Source organism: Ambystoma mexicanum, unplaced genomic scaffold (genome assembly GCF_040938575.1).
Source record: "Ambystoma mexicanum isolate Mex_15411 unplaced genomic scaffold, UKY_AmexF1_1 Mex_scaf10, whole genome shotgun sequence".
Lineage (NCBI taxonomy): Eukaryota > Metazoa > Chordata > Amphibia > Caudata > Ambystomatidae > Ambystoma > Ambystoma mexicanum.
The window spans coordinates 682,971-697,500 of NW_027182325.1; the positions used below are offsets into that span (position 1 = coordinate 682,971).

The window sequence follows — 14,530 nt, forward strand, 5'->3', positions numbered from 1 at the left end:
TGAGCCATTTCTCAATTGCCTTTCAAAACTGCAAGGTCTAGCCGACTAGATGCTTAAAAGTACAAAACTCACAAGAACCAGAGCCTACGGCCACACCACACTGAATGCGCCCGATCTCGTCTGATCTCGGAAGCTAAGCAGTGTCGGGCCTCGTTAGTACCTGGATGGGAGACCGCCTGGGAATACCAGGTGCTGTAGGCTTTTTTGTGCTCCAAGTTCAGGAAGTGAGCCATTTCTCAATTGCCTTTCAAAACTGCAAGGTCTAGCTGACTAGATGCTTAAAAGTACAAAACTCACTAGGCCCAGAGCCTACGGCCACACCACACTGATTGCGCCCGATCTCGTCTGATCTCGGAAGCTAAGCAGTGTCGGGCCTAGTTAGTACCTGGATGGGAGACCACCTGGGAATACCAGGTGCTGTAGGCTTTTTTGTGCTCCAAGTTCAGGAAGTGAGCCATTTCACAATTGCCTTTCAAAACTGCAAGGTCTAGCCGACTAGATGCTTAAAAGTACAAAACTCACTAGGCCCAGAGCCTACGGCCACACCACACTGAATGTGCCCGATCTCGGAAGCTAAGCAGGGTCAGGCCTAGTTAGTACCTGGATGGGAGACTGCCTGGGAATACCAGGTGCTGTAGGCTTTTTTGTGCTCCATGATTAGTAATTGCGCAACTTCTCAATTATTTTTCAAATTTGGTATGTTTCCAAAATAATTGTATCCCGTTTTATAGCGGAAATGTTGGACAACATCATGAGGGCTGGAGCTACCTTTTTACATAGAATTAGCATACAGGTAGTGTGTTCATGGGTAATAAATCGACTTTCACATGTAATGCAGTACAGAGAATATTGAGTCCTTCAAGAGGCATGAAAGAAAACCATTATTGTGTTGATTGTTCTCTCCACCTCCCTGCAACAGACACAGGATGGATGAATTAAAGTTATCCTACCAGACATAGGAGTCCTGAATGGGCCCACCAGTCTTATATATCTCGCCTGATCGAGCCTGATCGAGCGATGAGCGTGGTATCATGTTGCAAGTGGCTGCATGGCTTAGCTTACTAAATGCAAATGCATAAGAGTAATATTCTTAGCATTCCTAGAGCCTACGGCCACACCACACTGAATGCACCCGATCTCGTCTGATCTCGGAAGTTAAGCAGTGTCAGGCCTAGTTAGTACCTGGATGGGAGACCGCCTGGGAATACCAGGTGCTGTAGGCTTTTTTGTGCTCCAAGTTCAGGAAGTGAGCCCTTTCTCAATTGCCTTTTAAAACTGCAAGGTCTAGCCGACTAGATGCTTAAAAGTACAACACTCACTAGGCCCAGAGCCTACGGCCACACCACACTGAATGCGCCTGATCTCGTCTGATCTCAGAAGCTAAGCAGTGTCGGGCCTAGTTAGTACCTGGATGGGAGACCGCCTGGGAATACCAGGTGCTGTAGGCTTTTTTGTACTCCAAGTTCAGGAAGTGAGCCATTTCTCAATTGCCTTTCAAAACTGCAAGGTCTAGCCGACTAGATGCTTAAAAGTACAACACTCACTAGGCCCAGAGCCTACGGCCACACCACACTGAATGCGCCTGATCTCGTCTGATCTCGGAAGCTAAGCAGTGTCGGGCCTAGTTAGTACCTGGATGGGAGACCACCTGGGAATACCAGGTGCTGTAGGCTTTTTTGTGCTCCAAGTTCAGGAAGTGAGCCATTTCACAATTGCCTTTCAAAACTGCAAGGTCTAGCCGACTAGATGCTTAAAAGTACAAACTCACTAGGCCCAGAGCCTACGGCCACACCACACTGAATGCGCCCGATCTCGGAAGCTAAGCAGGGTCGGGCCTAGTTAGTACCTGGATGGGAGACTGCCTGGGAATACCAGGTGCTGTAGGCTTTTTTTGTGCTCCATGATTAGTAATTGCGCAACTTCTCAATTATTTTTCAAATTTGGTATGTTTCCAAAATAATTGTATCCCGTTTTATAGCGGAAATGTTGGACAACATCATGAGGGCTGGAACTACCTTTTTACATAGAATTAGCATACAGGTAGTGTGTTCATGGGTAATAAATCAACTTTCACATGTAATGCAGTACAGAGAATATTGAGTCCTTCAAGAGGCATGAAAGAAAACCATTATTGTGTTGATTGTTCTCTCCACCTCCCTGCAACAGACACAGGATGGATGAATTAAAGTTATCCTACCAGACATAGGAGTCCTGAATGGGCCCACCAGTCTTATATATCTCGCCTGATCGAGCCTGATCGAGCGATGAGCGTGGTATCATGTTGCAAGTGGCTGCATGGCTTAGCTTACTAAATGCAAATGCATAAGAGTAATATTCTTAGCATTCCTAGAGCCTACGGCCACACCACACTGAATGCACCCGATCTCGACTGATCTCAGAAGTTAAGCAGTGTCAGGCCTAGTTAGTACCTGGATGGGAGACCGCCTGCGAATACCAGGTGCTGTAGGCTTTTTTGTGCTCCAAGTTCAGGAAGTGAGCCCTTTCTCAATTGCCTTTTAAAACTGCAAGGTCTAGCCGACTAGATGCTTAAAAGTACAAAACTCACTAGGCCCAGAGCCTACGGCCACACCACACTGAATGTGCCTGATCTCGTCTGATCTCAGAAGCTAAGCAGTGTCGGGCCTAGTTAGTACCTGGATGGAAGACCGCCTGGGAATACCAGGTGCTGTAGGCTTTTTTGTACTCCAAGTTCAGGAAGTGAGCCATTTCTCAATTGCCTTTCAAAACTGCAAGGTCTAGCCGACTAGATGCTTAAAAGTACAAAACTCACAAGAACCAGAGCCTACGGCCACACCACACTGAATGCGCCCGATCTCGTCTGATCTCGGAAGCTAAGCAGTGTCGGGCCTCGTTAGTACCTGGATGGGAGACCGCCTGGGAATACCAGGTGCTGTAGGCTTTTTTGTGCTCCAAGTTCAGGAAGTGAGCCATTTCTCAATTGCCTTTCAAAATTGCAAGGTCTAGCTGACTAGATGCTTAAAAGTACAAAACTCACTAGGCCCAGAGCCTACGGCCACACCACACTGATTGCGCCTGATCTCGTCTGATCTCGGAAGCTAAGCAGTGTCGGGCCTCGTTAGTACCTGGATGGGAGACCGCCTGGGAATACCAGGTGCTGTAGGCTTTTTTGTGCTCCAAGTTCAGGAAGTGAGCCATTTCTCAATTGCCTTTCAAAACTGCAAGGTCTAGCTGACTAGATGCTTAAAAGTACAAAACTCACTAGGCCCAGAGCCTACGGCCACACCACACTGATTGCGCCCGATCTTGTCTGATCTCGGAAGCTAAGCAGTGTCGGGCCTAGTTAGTACCTGGATGGGAGACCACCTGGGAATACCAGGTGCTGTAGGCTTTTTTGTGCTCCAAGTTCAGGAAGTGAGCCATTTCACAATTGCCTTTCAAAACTGCAAGGTCTAGCCGACTAGATGCTTAAAAGTAAAAAACTCACTAGGCCCAGAGCCTACGGCCACACCACACTGAATGCGCCCGATCTCGGAAGCTAAGCAGGGTCAGGCCTAGTTAGTACCTGGATGGGAGACTGCCTGGGAATACCAGGTGCTGTAGGCTTTTTTGTGCTCCATGATTAGTAATTGCGCAACTTCTCAATTATTTTTCAAATTTGGTATGTTTCCAAAATAATTGTATCCCGTTTTATAGCGGAAATGTTGGACAACATCATGAGGGCTGGAGCTACCTTTTTACATAGAATTAGCATACAGGTAGTGTGTTCATGGGTAATAAATCGACTTTCACATGTAATGCAGTACAGAGAATATTGAGTCCTTCAAGAGGCATGAAAGAAAACCATTATTGTGTTGATTGTTCTCTCCACCTCCCTGCAACAGACACAGGATGGATGAATTAAAGTTATCCTACCAGACATAGGAGTCCTGAATGGGCCCACCAGTCTTATATATCTCGCCTGATCGAGCCTGATCGAGCGATGAGCGTGGTATCATGTTGCAAGTGGCTGCATGGCTTAGCTTACTAAATGCAAATGCATAAGAGTAATATTCTTAGCATTCCTAGAGCCTACGGCCACACCACACTGAATGCACCCGATCTTGACTGATCTCGGAAGTTAAGCAGTGTCAGGCCTAGTTAGTACCTGGATGGGAGACCGCCTGGGAATACCAGGTGCTGTAGGCTTTTTTGTGCTCCAAGTTCAGGAAGTGAGCCCTTTCTCAATTGCCTTTTAAAACTGCAAGGTCTAGCCGACTAGATGCTTAAAAGTACAAAACTCACTAGGCCCAGAGCCTACGGCCACACCACACTGAATGTGCCTGATCTCGTCTGATCTCAGAAGCTAAGCAGTGTCGGGCCTAGTTAGTACCTGGATGGAAGACCGCCTGGGAATACCAGGTGCTGTAGGCTTTTTTGTACTCCAAGTTCAGGAAGTGAGCCATTTCTCAATTGCCTTTCAAAACTGCAAGGTCTAGCCGACTAGATGCTTAAAAGTACAAAACTCACAAGAACCAGAGCCTACGGCCACACCACACTGAATGCGCCCGATCTCGTCTGATCTCGGAAGCTAAGCAGTGTCAGGCCTCGTTAGTACCTGGATGGGAGACCGCCTGGGAATACCAGGTGCTGTAGGCTTTTTTGTGCTCCAAGTTCAGGAAGTGAGCCATTTCTCAATTGCCTTTCAAAACTGCAAGGTCTAGCTGACTAGATGCTTAAAAGTACAAAACTCACTAGGCCCAGAGCCTACGGCCACACCACACTGATTGCGCCCGATCTCGTCTGATCTCGGAAGCTAAGCAGTGTCGGGCCTAGTTAGTACCTGGATGGGAGACCACCTGGGAATACCAGGTGCTGTAGGCTTTTTTGTGCTCCAAGTTCAGGAAGTGAGCCATTTCACAATTGCCTTTCAAAACTGCAAGGTCTAGCCGACTAGATGCTTAAAAGTACAAAACTCACTAGGCCCAGAGCCTACGGCCACACCACACTGAATGTGCCCGATCTCGGAAGCTAAGCAGGGTCAGGCCTAGTTAGTACCTGGATGGGAGACTGCCTGGGAATACCAGGTGCTGTAGGCTTTTTTGTGCTCCATGATTAGTAATTGCGCAACTTCTCAATTATTTTTCAAATTTGGTATGTTTCCAAAATAATTGTATCCCGTTTTATAGCGGAAATGTTGGACAACATCATGAGGGCTGGAGCTACCTTTTTACATAGAATTAGCATACAGGTAGTGTGTTCATGGGTAATAAATCGACTTTCACATGTAATGCAGTACAGAGAATATTGAGTCCTTCAAGAGGCATGAAAGAAAACCATTATTGTGTTGATTGTTCTCTCCACCTCCCTGCAACAGACACAGGATGGATGAATTAAAGTTATCCTACCAGACATAGGAGTCCTGAATGGGCCCACCAGTCTTATATATCTCGCCTGATCGAGCCTGATCGAGCGATGAGCGTGGTATCATGTTGCAAGTGGCTGCATGGCTTAGCTTACTAAATGCAAATGCATAAGAGTAATATTCTTAGCATTCCTAGAGCCTACGGCCACACCACACTGAATGCACCCGATCTCGTCTGATCTCGGAAGTTAAGCAGTGTCAGGCCTAGTTAGTACCTGGATGGGAGACCGCCTGGGAATACCAGGTGCTGTAGGCTTTTTTGTGCTCCAAGTTCAGGAAGTGAGCCCTTTCTCAATTGCCTTTTAAAACTGCAAGGTCTAGCCGACTAGATGCTTAAAAGTACAACACTCACTAGGCCCAGAGCCTACGGCCACACCACACTGAATGCGCCTGATCTCGTCTGATCTCAGAAGCTAAGCAGTGTCGGGCCTAGTTAGTACCTGGATGGGAGACCGCCTGGGAATACCAGGTGCTGTAGGCTTTTTTGTACTCCAAGTTCAGGAAGTGAGCCATTTCTCAATTGCCTTTCAAAACTGCAAGGTCTAGCCGAATAGATGCTTAAAAGTACAAAACTCACTAGGCCCAGAGCCTACGGCCACACCACACTGAATGCGCCCGATCTCGTCTGATCTCAGAAGCTAAGCAGTGTCGGGCCTAGTTAGTACCTGGATGGGAGACCACCTGGGAATACCAGGTGCTGTAGGCTTTTTTGTGCTCCAAGTTCAGGAAGTGAGCCATTTCACAATTGCCTTTCAAAACTGCAAGGTCTAGCCGACTAGATGCTTAAAAGTACAAACTCACTAGGCCCAGAGCCTACGGCCACACCACACTGAATGCGCCCGATCTCGGAAGCTAAGCAGGGTCGGGCCTAGTTAGTACCTGGATGGGAGACTGCCTGGGAATACCAGGTGCTGTAGGCTTTTTTTGTGCTCCATGATTAGTAATTGCGCAACTTCTCAATTATTTTTCAAATTTGGTATGTTTCCAAAATAATTGTATCCCGTTTTATAGCGGAAATGTTGGACAACATCATGAGGGCTGGAGCTACCTTTTTACATAGAATTAGCATACAGGTAGTGTGTTCATGGGTAATAAATCAACTTTCACATGTAATGCAGTACAGAGAATATTGAGTCCTTCAAGAGGCATGAAAGAAAACCATTATTGTGTTGATTGTTCTCTCCACCTCCCTGCAACAGACACAGGATGGATGAATTAAAGTTATCCTACCAGACATAGGAGTCCTGAATGGGCCCACCAGTCTTATATATCTCGCCTGATCGAGCCTGATCGAGCGATGAGCGTGGTATCATGTTGCAAGTGGCTGCATGGCTTAGCTTACTAAATGCAAATGCATAAGAGTAATATTCTTAGCATTCCTAGAGCCTACGGCCACACCACACTGAATGCACCCGATCTCGACTGATCTCGGAAGTTAAGCAGTGTCAGGCCTAGTTAGTACCTGGATGGGAGACCGCCTGGGAATACCAGGTGCTGTAGGCTTTTTTGTGCTCCAAGTTCAGGAAGTGAGCCCTTTCTCAATTGCCTTTTAAAACTGCAAGGTCTAGCCTACTAGATGCTTAAAAGTACAAAACTCACTAGGCCCAGAGCCTACGGCCACACCACACTGAATGCGCCCGATCTCGTCTGATCTCGGAAGCTAAGCAGTGTCGGGCCTCGTTAGTACCTGGATGGGAGACCGCCTGGGAATACCAGGTGCTGTAGGCTTTTTTGTGCTCCAAGTTCAGGAAGTGAGCCATTTCTCAATTGCCTTTCAAAACTGCAAGGTCTAGCTGACTAGATGCTTAAAAGTACAAAACTCACTAGGCCCAGAGCCTACGGCCACACCACACTGATTGCGCCCGATCTCGTCTGATCTCGGAAGCTAAGCAGTGTCCGGCCTAGTTAGTACCTGGATGGGAGACCACCTGGGAATACCAGGTGCTGTAGGCTTTTTTGTGCTCCAAGTTCAGGAAGTGAGCCATTTCACAATTGCCTTTCAAAACTGCAAGGTCTAGCCGACTAGATGCTTAAAAGTACAAAACTCACTAGGCCCAGAGCCTACGGCCACACCACACTGAATGTGCCCGATCTCGGAAGCTAAGCAGGGTCAGGCCTAGTTAGTACCTGGATGGGAGACTGCCTGGGAATACCAGGTGCTGTAGGCTTTTTTGTGCTCCATGATTAGTAATTGCGCAACTTCTCAATTATTTTTCAAATTTGGTATGTTTCCAAAATAATTGTATCCCGTTTTATAGCGGAAATGTTGGACAACATCATGAGGGCTATAGCTACCTTTTTACATAGAATTAGCATACAGGTAGTGTGTTCATGGGTAATAAATCGACTTTCACATGTAATGCAGTACAGAGAATATTGAGTCCTTCAAGAGGCATGAAAGAAAACCATTATTGTGTTGATTGTTCTCTCCACCTCCCTGCAACAGACACAGGATGGATGAATTAAAGTTATCCTACCAGACATAGGAGTCCTGAATGGGCCCACCAGTCTTATATATCTCGCCTGATCGAGCCTGATCGAGCGATGAGCGTGGTATCATGTTGCAAGTGGCTGCATGGCTTAGCTTACTAAATGCAAATGCATAAGAGTAATATTCTTAGCATTCCTAGAGCCTACGGCCACACCACACTGAATGCACCCGATCTCGTCTGATCTCGGAAGTTAAGCAGTGTCAGGCCTAGTTAGTACCTGGATGGGAGACCGCCTGGGAATACCAGGTGCTGTAGGCTTTTTTGTGCTCCAAGTTCAGGAAGTGAGCCCTTTCTCAATTGCCTTTTAAAACTGCAAGGTCTAGCCGACTAGATGCTTAAAAGTACAACACTCACTAGGCCCAGAGCCTACGGCCACACCACACTGAATGCGCCTGATCTCGTCTGATCTCAGAAGCTAAGCAGTGTCGGGCCTAGTTAGTACCTGGATGGGAGACCGCCTGTTTTTTGTACTCCAAGTTCAGGAAGTGAGCCATTTCTCAATTGCCTTTCAAAACTGCAAGGTCTAGCCGACTAGATGCTTAAAAGTACAAAACTCACTAGGCCCAGAGCCTACGGCCACACCACACTGAATGCCCCCGATCTCGTCTGATCTCGGAAGCTAAGCAGTGTCGGGCCTAGTTAGTACCTGGATGGGAGACCACCTGGGAATACCAGGTGCTGTAGGCTTTTTTGTGCTCCAAGTTCAGGAAGTGAGCCATTTCACAATTGCCTTTCAAAACTGCAAGGTCTAGCCGACTAGATGCTTAAAAGTACAAACTCACTAGGCCCAGAGCCTACGGCCACACCACACTGAATGCGCCCGATCTCGGAAGCTAAGCAGGGTCGGGCCTAGTTAGTACCTGGATGGGAGACTGCCTGGGAATACCAGGTGCTGTAGGCTTTTTTTGTGCTCCATGATTAGTAATTGCGCAACTTCTCAATTATTTTTCAAATTTGGTATGTTTCCAAAATAATTGTATCCCGTTTTATAGCGGAAATGTTGGACAACATCATGAGGGCTGGAGCTACCTTTTTACATAGAATTAGCATACAGGTAGTGTGTTCATGGGTAATAAATCAACTTTCACATGTAATGCAGTACAGAGAATATTGAGTCCTTCAAGAGGCATGAAAGAAAACCATTATTGTGTTGATTGTTCTCTCCACCTCCCTGCAACAGACACAGGATGGATGAATTAAAGTTATCCTACCAGACATAGGAGTCCTGAATGGGCCCACCAGTCTTATATATCTCGCCTGATCGAGCCTGATCGAGCGATGAGCGTGGTATCATGTTGCAAGTGGCTGCATGGCTTAGCTTACTAAATGCAAATGCATAAGAGTAATATTCTTAGCATTCCTAGAGCCTACGGCCACACCACACTGAATGCACCCGATCTCGACTGATCTCGGAAGTTAAGCAGTGTCAGGCCTAGTTAGTACCTGGATGGGAGACCGCCTGGGAATACCAGGTGCTGTAGGCTTTTTTGTGCTCCAAGTTCAGGAAGTGAGCCCTTTCTCAATTGCCTTTTAAAACTGCAAGGTCTAGCCTACTAGATGCTTAAAAGTACAAAACTCACTAGGCCCAGAGCCTACGGCCACACCACACTGAATGCGCCCGATCTCGTCTGATCTCGGAAGCTAAGCAGTGTCGGGCCTCGTTAGTACCTGGATGGGAGACCGCCTGGGAATACCAGGTGCTGTAGGCTTTTTTGTGCTCCAAGTTCAGGAAGTGAGCCATTTCTCAATTGCCTTTCAAAACTGCAAGGTCTAGCTGACTAGATGCTTAAAAGTACAAAACTCACTAGGCCCAGAGCCTACGGCCACACCACACTGATTGCGCCCGATCTCGTCTGATCTCGGAAGCTAAGCAGTGTCCGGCCTAGTTAGTACCTGGATGGGAGACCACCTGGGAATACCAGGTGCTGTAGGCTTTTTTGTGCTCCAAGTTCAGGAAGTGAGCCATTTCACAATTGCCTTTCAAAACTGCAAGGTCTAGCCGACTAGATGCTTAAAAGTACAAAACTCACTAGGCCCAGAGCCTACGGCCACACCACACTGAATGTGCCCGATCTCGGAAGCTAAGCAGGGTCAGGCCTAGTTAGTACCTGGATGGGAGACTGCCTGGGAATACCAGGTGCTGTAGGCTTTTTTGTGCTCCATGATTAGTAATTGCGCAACTTCTCAATTATTTTTCAAATTTGGTATGTTTCCAAAATAATTGTATCCCGTTTTATAGCGGAAATGTTGGACAACATCATGAGGGCTATAGCTACCTTTTTACATAGAATTAGCATACAGGTAGTGTGTTCATGGGTAATAAATCGACTTTCACATGTAATGCAGTACAGAGAATATTGAGTCCTTCAAGAGGCATGAAAGAAAACCATTATTGTGTTGATTGTTCTCTCCACCTCCCTGCAACAGACACAGGATGGATGAATTAAAGTTATCCTACCAGACATAGGAGTCCTGAATGGGCCCACCAGTCTTATATATCTCGCCTGATCGAGCCTGATCGAGCGATGAGCGTGGTATCATGTTGCAAGTGGCTGCATGGCTTAGCTTACTAAATGCAAATGCATAAGAGTAATATTCTTAGCATTCCTAGAGCCTACGGCCACACCACACTGAATGCACCCGATCTCGTCTGATCTCGGAAGTTAAGCAGTGTCAGGCCTAGTTAGTACCTGGATGGGAGACCGCCTGGGAATACCAGGTGCTGTAGGCTTTTTTGTGCTCCAAGTTCAGGAAGTGAGCCCTTTCTCAATTGCCTTTTAAAACTGCAAGGTCTAGCCGACTAGATGCTTAAAAGTACAACACTCACTAGGCCCAGAGCCTACGGCCACACCACACTGAATGCGCCTGATCTCGTCTGATCTCAGAAGCTAAGCAGTGTCGGGCCTAGTTAGTACCTGGATGGGAGACCGCCTGGGAATACCAGGTGCTGTAGGCTTTTTTGTACTCCAAGTTCAGGAAGTGAGCCATTTCTCAATTGCCTTTCAAAACTGCAAGGTCTAGCCGACTAGATGCTTAAAAGTACAAAACTCACTAGGCCCAGAGCCTACGGCCACACCACACTGAATGCGCCCGATCTCGTCTGATCTCGGAAGCTAAGCAGTGTCGGGCCTAGTTAGTACCTGGATGGGAGACCACCTGGGAATACCAGGTGCTGTAGGCTTTTTTGTGCTCCAAGTTCAGGAAGTGAGCCATTTCACAATTGCCTTTCAAAACTGCAAGGTCTAGCCGACTAGATGCTTAAAAGTACAAACTCACTAGGCCCAGAGCCTACGGCCACACCACACTGAATGCGCCCGATCTCGGAAGCTAAGCAGGGTCGGGCCTAGTTAGTACCTGGATGGGAGACTGCCTGGGAATACCAGGTGCTGTAGGCTTTTTTTGTGCTCCATGATTAGTAATTGCGCAACTTCTCAATTATTTTTCAAATTTGGTATGTTTCCAAAATAATTGTATCCCGTTTTATAGCGGAAATGTTGGACAACATCATGAGGGCTGGAGCTACCTTTTTACATAGAATTAGCATACAGGTAGTGTGTTCATGGGTAATAAATCAACTTTCACATGTAATGCAGTACAGAGAATATTGAGTCCTTCAAGAGGCATGAAAGAAAACCATTATTGTGTTGATTGTTCTCTCCACCTCCCTGCAACAGACACAGGATGGATGAATTAAAGTTATCCTACCAGACATAGGAGTCCTGAATGGGCCCACCAGTCTTATATATCTCGCCTGATCGAGCCTGATCGAGCGATGAGCGTGGTATCATGTTGCAAGTGGCTGCATGGCTTATCTTACTAAATGCAAATGCATAAGAGTAATATTCTTAGCATTCCTAGAGCCTACGGCCACACCACACTGAATGCACCCGATCTCGACTGATCTCAGAAGTTAAGCAGTGTCAGGCCTAGTTAGTACCTGGATGGGAGACCGCCTGGGAATACCAGGTGCTGTAGGCTTTTTTGTGCTCCAAGTTCAGGAAGTGAGCCCTTTCTCAATTGCCTTTTAAAACTGCAAGGTCTAGCCGACTAGATGCTTAAAAGTACAAAACTCACTAGGCCCAGAGCCTACGGCCACACCACACTGAATGTGCCTGATCTCGTCTGATCTCAGAAGCTAAGCAGTGTCGGGCCTAGTTAGTACCTGGATGGAAGACTGCCTGGGAATACCAGGTGCTGTAGGCTTTTTTGTACTCCAAGTTCAGGAAGTGAGCCATTTCTCAATTGCCTTTCAAAACTGCAAGGTCTAGCCGACTAGATGCTTAAAAGTACAAAACTCACAAGAACCAGAGCCTACGGCCACACCACACTGAATGCGCCCGATCTCGTCTGATCTCGGAAGCTAAGCAGTGTCGGGCCTCGTTAGTACCTGGATGGGAGACCGCCTGGGAATACCAGGTGCTGTAGGCTTTTTTGTGCTCCAAGTTCAGGAAGTGAGCCATTTCTCAATTGCCTTTCAAAATTGCAAGGTCTAGCTGACTAGATGCTTAAAAGTACAAAACTCACTAGGCCCAGAGCCTACGGCCACACCACACTGATTGCGCCCGATCTCGTCTGATCTCGGAAGCTAAGCAGTGTCGGGCCTCGTTAGTACCTGGATGGGAGACCGCCTGGGAATACCAGGTGCTGTAGGCTTTTTTGTGCTCCAAGTTCAGGAAGTGAGCCATTTCTCAATTGCCTTTCAAAACTGCAAGGTCTAGCTGACTAGATGCTTAAAAGTACAAAACTCACTAGGCCCAGAGCCTACGGCCACACCACACTGATTGCGCCCGATCTTGTCTGATCTCGGAAGCTAAGCAGTGTTGGGCCTAGTTAGTACCTGGATGGGAGACCACCTGGAAATACCAGGTGCTGTAGGCTTTTTTGTGCTCCAAGTTCAGGAAGTGAGCCATTTCACAATTGCCTTTCAAAACTGCAAGGTCTAGCCGACTAGATGCTTAAAAGTACAAAACTCACTAGGCCCAGAGCCTACGGCCACACCACACTGAATGCGCCCGATCTCGGAAGCTAAGCAGGGTCAGGCCTAGTTAGTACCTGGATGGGAGACTGCCTGGGAATACCAGGTGCTGTAGGCCTTTTTGTGCTCCATGATTAGTAATTGCGCAACTTCTCAATTATTTTTCAAATTTGGTATGTTTCCAAAATAATTGTATCCCGTTTTATAGCGGAAATGTTGGACAACATCATGAGGGCTGGAGCTACCTTTTTACATAGAATTAGCATACAGGTAGTGTGTTCATGGGTAATAAATCGACTTTCACATGTAATGCAGTACAGAGAATATTGAGTCCTTCAAGAGGCATGAAAGAAAACCATTATTGTGTTGATTGTTCTCTCCACCTCCCTGCAACAGACACAGGATGGATGAATTAAAGTTATCCTACCAGACATAGGAGTCCTGAATGGGCCCACCAGTCTTATATATCTCGCCTGATCGAGCCTGATCGAGCGATGAGCGTGGTATCATGTTGCAAGTGGCTGCATGGCTTAGCTTACTAAATGCAAATGCATAAGAGTAATATTCTTAGCATTCCTAGAGCCTACGGCCACACCACACTGAATGCACCCGATCTCGACTGATCTCGGAAGTTAAGCAGTGTCAGGCCTAGTTAGTACCTGGATGGGAGACCGCCTGGGAATACCAGGTGCTGTAGGCTTTTTTGTGCTCCAAGTTCAGGAAGTGAGCCCTTTCTCAATTGCCTTTTAAAACTGCAAGGTCTAGCCGACTAGATGCTTAAAAGTACAAAACTCACTAGGCCCAGAGCCTACGGCCACACCACACTGAATGTGCCTGATCTCGTCTGATCTCAGAAGCTAAGCAGTGTCGGGCCTAGTTAGTACCTGGATGGAAGACCGCCTGGGAATACCAGGTGCTGTAGGCTTTTTTGTACTCCAAGTTCAGGAAGTGAGCCATTTCTCAATTGCCTTTCAAAACTGCAAGGTCTAGCCGACTAGATGCTTAAAAGTACAAAACTCACAAGAACCAGAGCCTACGGCCACACCACACTGAATGCGCCCGATCTCGTCTGATCTCGGAAGCTAAGCAGTGTCGGGCCTCGTTAGTACCTGGATGGGAGACCGCCTGGGAATACCAGGTGCTGTAGGCTTTTTTGTGCTCCAAGTTCAGGAAGTGAGCCATTTCTCAATTGCCTTTCAAAACTGCAAGGTCTAGCTGACTAGATGCTTAAAAGTACAAAACTCACTAGGCCCAGAGCCTACGGCCACACCACACTGATTGCGCCCGATCTCGTCTGATCTCGGAAGCTAAGCAGTGTCGGGCCTAGTTAGTACCTGGATGGGAGACCACCTGGGAATACCAGGTGCTGTAGGCTTTTTTGTGCTCCAAGTTCAGGAAGTGAGCCATTTCACAATTGCCTTTCAAAACTGCAAGGTCTAGCCGACTAGATGCTTAAAAGTACAAAACTCACTAGGCCCAGAGCCTACGGCCACACCACACTGAATGTGCCCGATCTCGGAAGCTAAGCAGGGTCAGGCCTAGTTAGTACCTGGATGGGAGACTGCCTGGGAATACCAGGTGCTGTAGGCTTTTTTGTGCTCCATGATTAGTAATTGCGCAACTTCTCAATTATTTTTCAAATTTGGTATGTTTCCAAAATAATTGTATCCCGTTTTATAG

At 47.1% G+C, this 14,530-nt stretch overlaps 36 non-coding genes and 12 pseudogenes across 36 annotated transcripts; all 48 read left to right on the plus strand.

The window, feature by feature from the left end:
* The first annotated feature begins 82 nt into the window (after window positions 1–82).
* LOC138549794 (5S ribosomal RNA) lies at window positions 83–201 on the plus strand. The gene has a single exon (XR_011293565.1). It is a non-coding gene; the product is annotated as a 5S ribosomal RNA (ribosomal RNA).
* Window positions 202–307: 106 nt separating this feature from the next.
* Window positions 308–426, plus strand: LOC138547530 (5S ribosomal RNA). Its single transcript, XR_011291366.1, has one exon. It is a non-coding gene; the product is annotated as a 5S ribosomal RNA (ribosomal RNA).
* Window positions 427–532: 106 nt separating this feature from the next.
* LOC138545980 (5S ribosomal RNA) lies at window positions 533–641 on the plus strand (annotated as a pseudogene).
* A 463-nt stretch (window positions 642–1,104) lies between these two features.
* Window positions 1,105–1,223, plus strand: LOC138548742 (5S ribosomal RNA). Its single transcript, XR_011292536.1, has one exon. It is a non-coding gene; the product is annotated as a 5S ribosomal RNA (ribosomal RNA).
* A 106-nt stretch (window positions 1,224–1,329) lies between these two features.
* On the plus strand, window positions 1,330–1,448 carry LOC138539517 (5S ribosomal RNA). Its single transcript, XR_011287582.1, has one exon. It is a non-coding gene; the product is annotated as a 5S ribosomal RNA (ribosomal RNA).
* Window positions 1,449–1,554: 106 nt separating this feature from the next.
* LOC138549476 (5S ribosomal RNA) lies at window positions 1,555–1,673 on the plus strand. The gene has a single exon (XR_011293259.1). It is a non-coding gene; the product is annotated as a 5S ribosomal RNA (ribosomal RNA).
* A 105-nt stretch (window positions 1,674–1,778) lies between these two features.
* On the plus strand, window positions 1,779–1,887 carry LOC138543301 (5S ribosomal RNA; annotated as a pseudogene).
* A 464-nt stretch (window positions 1,888–2,351) lies between these two features.
* Window positions 2,352–2,470, plus strand: LOC138542585 (5S ribosomal RNA; annotated as a pseudogene).
* A 106-nt stretch (window positions 2,471–2,576) lies between these two features.
* Window positions 2,577–2,695, plus strand: LOC138539501 (5S ribosomal RNA). The gene has a single exon (XR_011287566.1). It is a non-coding gene; the product is annotated as a 5S ribosomal RNA (ribosomal RNA).
* A 106-nt stretch (window positions 2,696–2,801) lies between these two features.
* Window positions 2,802–2,920, plus strand: LOC138549795 (5S ribosomal RNA). The gene has a single exon (XR_011293566.1). It is a non-coding gene; the product is annotated as a 5S ribosomal RNA (ribosomal RNA).
* Window positions 2,921–3,026: 106 nt separating this feature from the next.
* On the plus strand, window positions 3,027–3,145 carry LOC138541032 (5S ribosomal RNA). The gene has a single exon (XR_011289050.1). It is a non-coding gene; the product is annotated as a 5S ribosomal RNA (ribosomal RNA).
* A 106-nt stretch (window positions 3,146–3,251) lies between these two features.
* On the plus strand, window positions 3,252–3,370 carry LOC138537733 (5S ribosomal RNA). The gene has a single exon (XR_011285860.1). It is a non-coding gene; the product is annotated as a 5S ribosomal RNA (ribosomal RNA).
* Window positions 3,371–3,476: 106 nt separating this feature from the next.
* Window positions 3,477–3,585, plus strand: LOC138544968 (5S ribosomal RNA; annotated as a pseudogene).
* Window positions 3,586–4,048: 463 nt separating this feature from the next.
* Window positions 4,049–4,167, plus strand: LOC138542066 (5S ribosomal RNA). Its single transcript, XR_011290056.1, has one exon. It is a non-coding gene; the product is annotated as a 5S ribosomal RNA (ribosomal RNA).
* A 106-nt stretch (window positions 4,168–4,273) lies between these two features.
* Window positions 4,274–4,392, plus strand: LOC138539502 (5S ribosomal RNA). Its single transcript, XR_011287567.1, has one exon. It is a non-coding gene; the product is annotated as a 5S ribosomal RNA (ribosomal RNA).
* A 106-nt stretch (window positions 4,393–4,498) lies between these two features.
* On the plus strand, window positions 4,499–4,617 carry LOC138541165 (5S ribosomal RNA). Its single transcript, XR_011289179.1, has one exon. It is a non-coding gene; the product is annotated as a 5S ribosomal RNA (ribosomal RNA).
* A 106-nt stretch (window positions 4,618–4,723) lies between these two features.
* LOC138547531 (5S ribosomal RNA) lies at window positions 4,724–4,842 on the plus strand. Its single transcript, XR_011291367.1, has one exon. It is a non-coding gene; the product is annotated as a 5S ribosomal RNA (ribosomal RNA).
* A 106-nt stretch (window positions 4,843–4,948) lies between these two features.
* Window positions 4,949–5,057, plus strand: LOC138545981 (5S ribosomal RNA; annotated as a pseudogene).
* Window positions 5,058–5,520: 463 nt separating this feature from the next.
* Window positions 5,521–5,639, plus strand: LOC138548743 (5S ribosomal RNA). The gene has a single exon (XR_011292537.1). It is a non-coding gene; the product is annotated as a 5S ribosomal RNA (ribosomal RNA).
* A 106-nt stretch (window positions 5,640–5,745) lies between these two features.
* On the plus strand, window positions 5,746–5,864 carry LOC138539528 (5S ribosomal RNA). The gene has a single exon (XR_011287593.1). It is a non-coding gene; the product is annotated as a 5S ribosomal RNA (ribosomal RNA).
* A 106-nt stretch (window positions 5,865–5,970) lies between these two features.
* LOC138537163 (5S ribosomal RNA) lies at window positions 5,971–6,089 on the plus strand. Its single transcript, XR_011285308.1, has one exon. It is a non-coding gene; the product is annotated as a 5S ribosomal RNA (ribosomal RNA).
* A 105-nt stretch (window positions 6,090–6,194) lies between these two features.
* LOC138543303 (5S ribosomal RNA) lies at window positions 6,195–6,303 on the plus strand (annotated as a pseudogene).
* A 464-nt stretch (window positions 6,304–6,767) lies between these two features.
* Window positions 6,768–6,886, plus strand: LOC138538264 (5S ribosomal RNA). The gene has a single exon (XR_011286371.1). It is a non-coding gene; the product is annotated as a 5S ribosomal RNA (ribosomal RNA).
* A 106-nt stretch (window positions 6,887–6,992) lies between these two features.
* On the plus strand, window positions 6,993–7,111 carry LOC138549796 (5S ribosomal RNA). Its single transcript, XR_011293567.1, has one exon. It is a non-coding gene; the product is annotated as a 5S ribosomal RNA (ribosomal RNA).
* Window positions 7,112–7,217: 106 nt separating this feature from the next.
* LOC138541253 (5S ribosomal RNA) lies at window positions 7,218–7,336 on the plus strand. Its single transcript, XR_011289263.1, has one exon. It is a non-coding gene; the product is annotated as a 5S ribosomal RNA (ribosomal RNA).
* A 106-nt stretch (window positions 7,337–7,442) lies between these two features.
* Window positions 7,443–7,551, plus strand: LOC138545982 (5S ribosomal RNA; annotated as a pseudogene).
* Window positions 7,552–8,014: 463 nt separating this feature from the next.
* On the plus strand, window positions 8,015–8,133 carry LOC138548744 (5S ribosomal RNA). Its single transcript, XR_011292538.1, has one exon. It is a non-coding gene; the product is annotated as a 5S ribosomal RNA (ribosomal RNA).
* A 310-nt stretch (window positions 8,134–8,443) lies between these two features.
* LOC138547216 (5S ribosomal RNA) lies at window positions 8,444–8,562 on the plus strand. Its single transcript, XR_011291064.1, has one exon. It is a non-coding gene; the product is annotated as a 5S ribosomal RNA (ribosomal RNA).
* A 105-nt stretch (window positions 8,563–8,667) lies between these two features.
* Window positions 8,668–8,776, plus strand: LOC138543304 (5S ribosomal RNA; annotated as a pseudogene).
* Window positions 8,777–9,240: 464 nt separating this feature from the next.
* Window positions 9,241–9,359, plus strand: LOC138538265 (5S ribosomal RNA). Its single transcript, XR_011286372.1, has one exon. It is a non-coding gene; the product is annotated as a 5S ribosomal RNA (ribosomal RNA).
* A 106-nt stretch (window positions 9,360–9,465) lies between these two features.
* LOC138549797 (5S ribosomal RNA) lies at window positions 9,466–9,584 on the plus strand. Its single transcript, XR_011293568.1, has one exon. It is a non-coding gene; the product is annotated as a 5S ribosomal RNA (ribosomal RNA).
* Window positions 9,585–9,690: 106 nt separating this feature from the next.
* On the plus strand, window positions 9,691–9,809 carry LOC138541255 (5S ribosomal RNA). The gene has a single exon (XR_011289265.1). It is a non-coding gene; the product is annotated as a 5S ribosomal RNA (ribosomal RNA).
* A 106-nt stretch (window positions 9,810–9,915) lies between these two features.
* LOC138545983 (5S ribosomal RNA) lies at window positions 9,916–10,024 on the plus strand (annotated as a pseudogene).
* Window positions 10,025–10,487: 463 nt separating this feature from the next.
* LOC138548746 (5S ribosomal RNA) lies at window positions 10,488–10,606 on the plus strand. The gene has a single exon (XR_011292541.1). It is a non-coding gene; the product is annotated as a 5S ribosomal RNA (ribosomal RNA).
* Window positions 10,607–10,712: 106 nt separating this feature from the next.
* Window positions 10,713–10,831, plus strand: LOC138539539 (5S ribosomal RNA). The gene has a single exon (XR_011287604.1). It is a non-coding gene; the product is annotated as a 5S ribosomal RNA (ribosomal RNA).
* A 106-nt stretch (window positions 10,832–10,937) lies between these two features.
* Window positions 10,938–11,056, plus strand: LOC138547231 (5S ribosomal RNA). The gene has a single exon (XR_011291079.1). It is a non-coding gene; the product is annotated as a 5S ribosomal RNA (ribosomal RNA).
* Window positions 11,057–11,161: 105 nt separating this feature from the next.
* LOC138543305 (5S ribosomal RNA) lies at window positions 11,162–11,270 on the plus strand (annotated as a pseudogene).
* Window positions 11,271–11,734: 464 nt separating this feature from the next.
* Window positions 11,735–11,853, plus strand: LOC138542174 (5S ribosomal RNA). Its single transcript, XR_011290161.1, has one exon. It is a non-coding gene; the product is annotated as a 5S ribosomal RNA (ribosomal RNA).
* Window positions 11,854–11,959: 106 nt separating this feature from the next.
* Window positions 11,960–12,078, plus strand: LOC138541830 (5S ribosomal RNA). Its single transcript, XR_011289826.1, has one exon. It is a non-coding gene; the product is annotated as a 5S ribosomal RNA (ribosomal RNA).
* Window positions 12,079–12,184: 106 nt separating this feature from the next.
* Window positions 12,185–12,303, plus strand: LOC138549798 (5S ribosomal RNA). Its single transcript, XR_011293569.1, has one exon. It is a non-coding gene; the product is annotated as a 5S ribosomal RNA (ribosomal RNA).
* A 106-nt stretch (window positions 12,304–12,409) lies between these two features.
* LOC138536871 (5S ribosomal RNA) lies at window positions 12,410–12,528 on the plus strand. The gene has a single exon (XR_011285030.1). It is a non-coding gene; the product is annotated as a 5S ribosomal RNA (ribosomal RNA).
* A 106-nt stretch (window positions 12,529–12,634) lies between these two features.
* On the plus strand, window positions 12,635–12,753 carry LOC138541616 (5S ribosomal RNA). Its single transcript, XR_011289618.1, has one exon. It is a non-coding gene; the product is annotated as a 5S ribosomal RNA (ribosomal RNA).
* A 106-nt stretch (window positions 12,754–12,859) lies between these two features.
* LOC138544771 (5S ribosomal RNA) lies at window positions 12,860–12,968 on the plus strand (annotated as a pseudogene).
* Window positions 12,969–13,431: 463 nt separating this feature from the next.
* Window positions 13,432–13,550, plus strand: LOC138538266 (5S ribosomal RNA). Its single transcript, XR_011286373.1, has one exon. It is a non-coding gene; the product is annotated as a 5S ribosomal RNA (ribosomal RNA).
* Window positions 13,551–13,656: 106 nt separating this feature from the next.
* LOC138539503 (5S ribosomal RNA) lies at window positions 13,657–13,775 on the plus strand. Its single transcript, XR_011287568.1, has one exon. It is a non-coding gene; the product is annotated as a 5S ribosomal RNA (ribosomal RNA).
* Window positions 13,776–13,881: 106 nt separating this feature from the next.
* LOC138549799 (5S ribosomal RNA) lies at window positions 13,882–14,000 on the plus strand. The gene has a single exon (XR_011293570.1). It is a non-coding gene; the product is annotated as a 5S ribosomal RNA (ribosomal RNA).
* A 106-nt stretch (window positions 14,001–14,106) lies between these two features.
* LOC138547533 (5S ribosomal RNA) lies at window positions 14,107–14,225 on the plus strand. Its single transcript, XR_011291369.1, has one exon. It is a non-coding gene; the product is annotated as a 5S ribosomal RNA (ribosomal RNA).
* A 106-nt stretch (window positions 14,226–14,331) lies between these two features.
* On the plus strand, window positions 14,332–14,440 carry LOC138545984 (5S ribosomal RNA; annotated as a pseudogene).
* The last annotated feature ends 90 nt before the right edge of the window (window positions 14,441–14,530 follow it).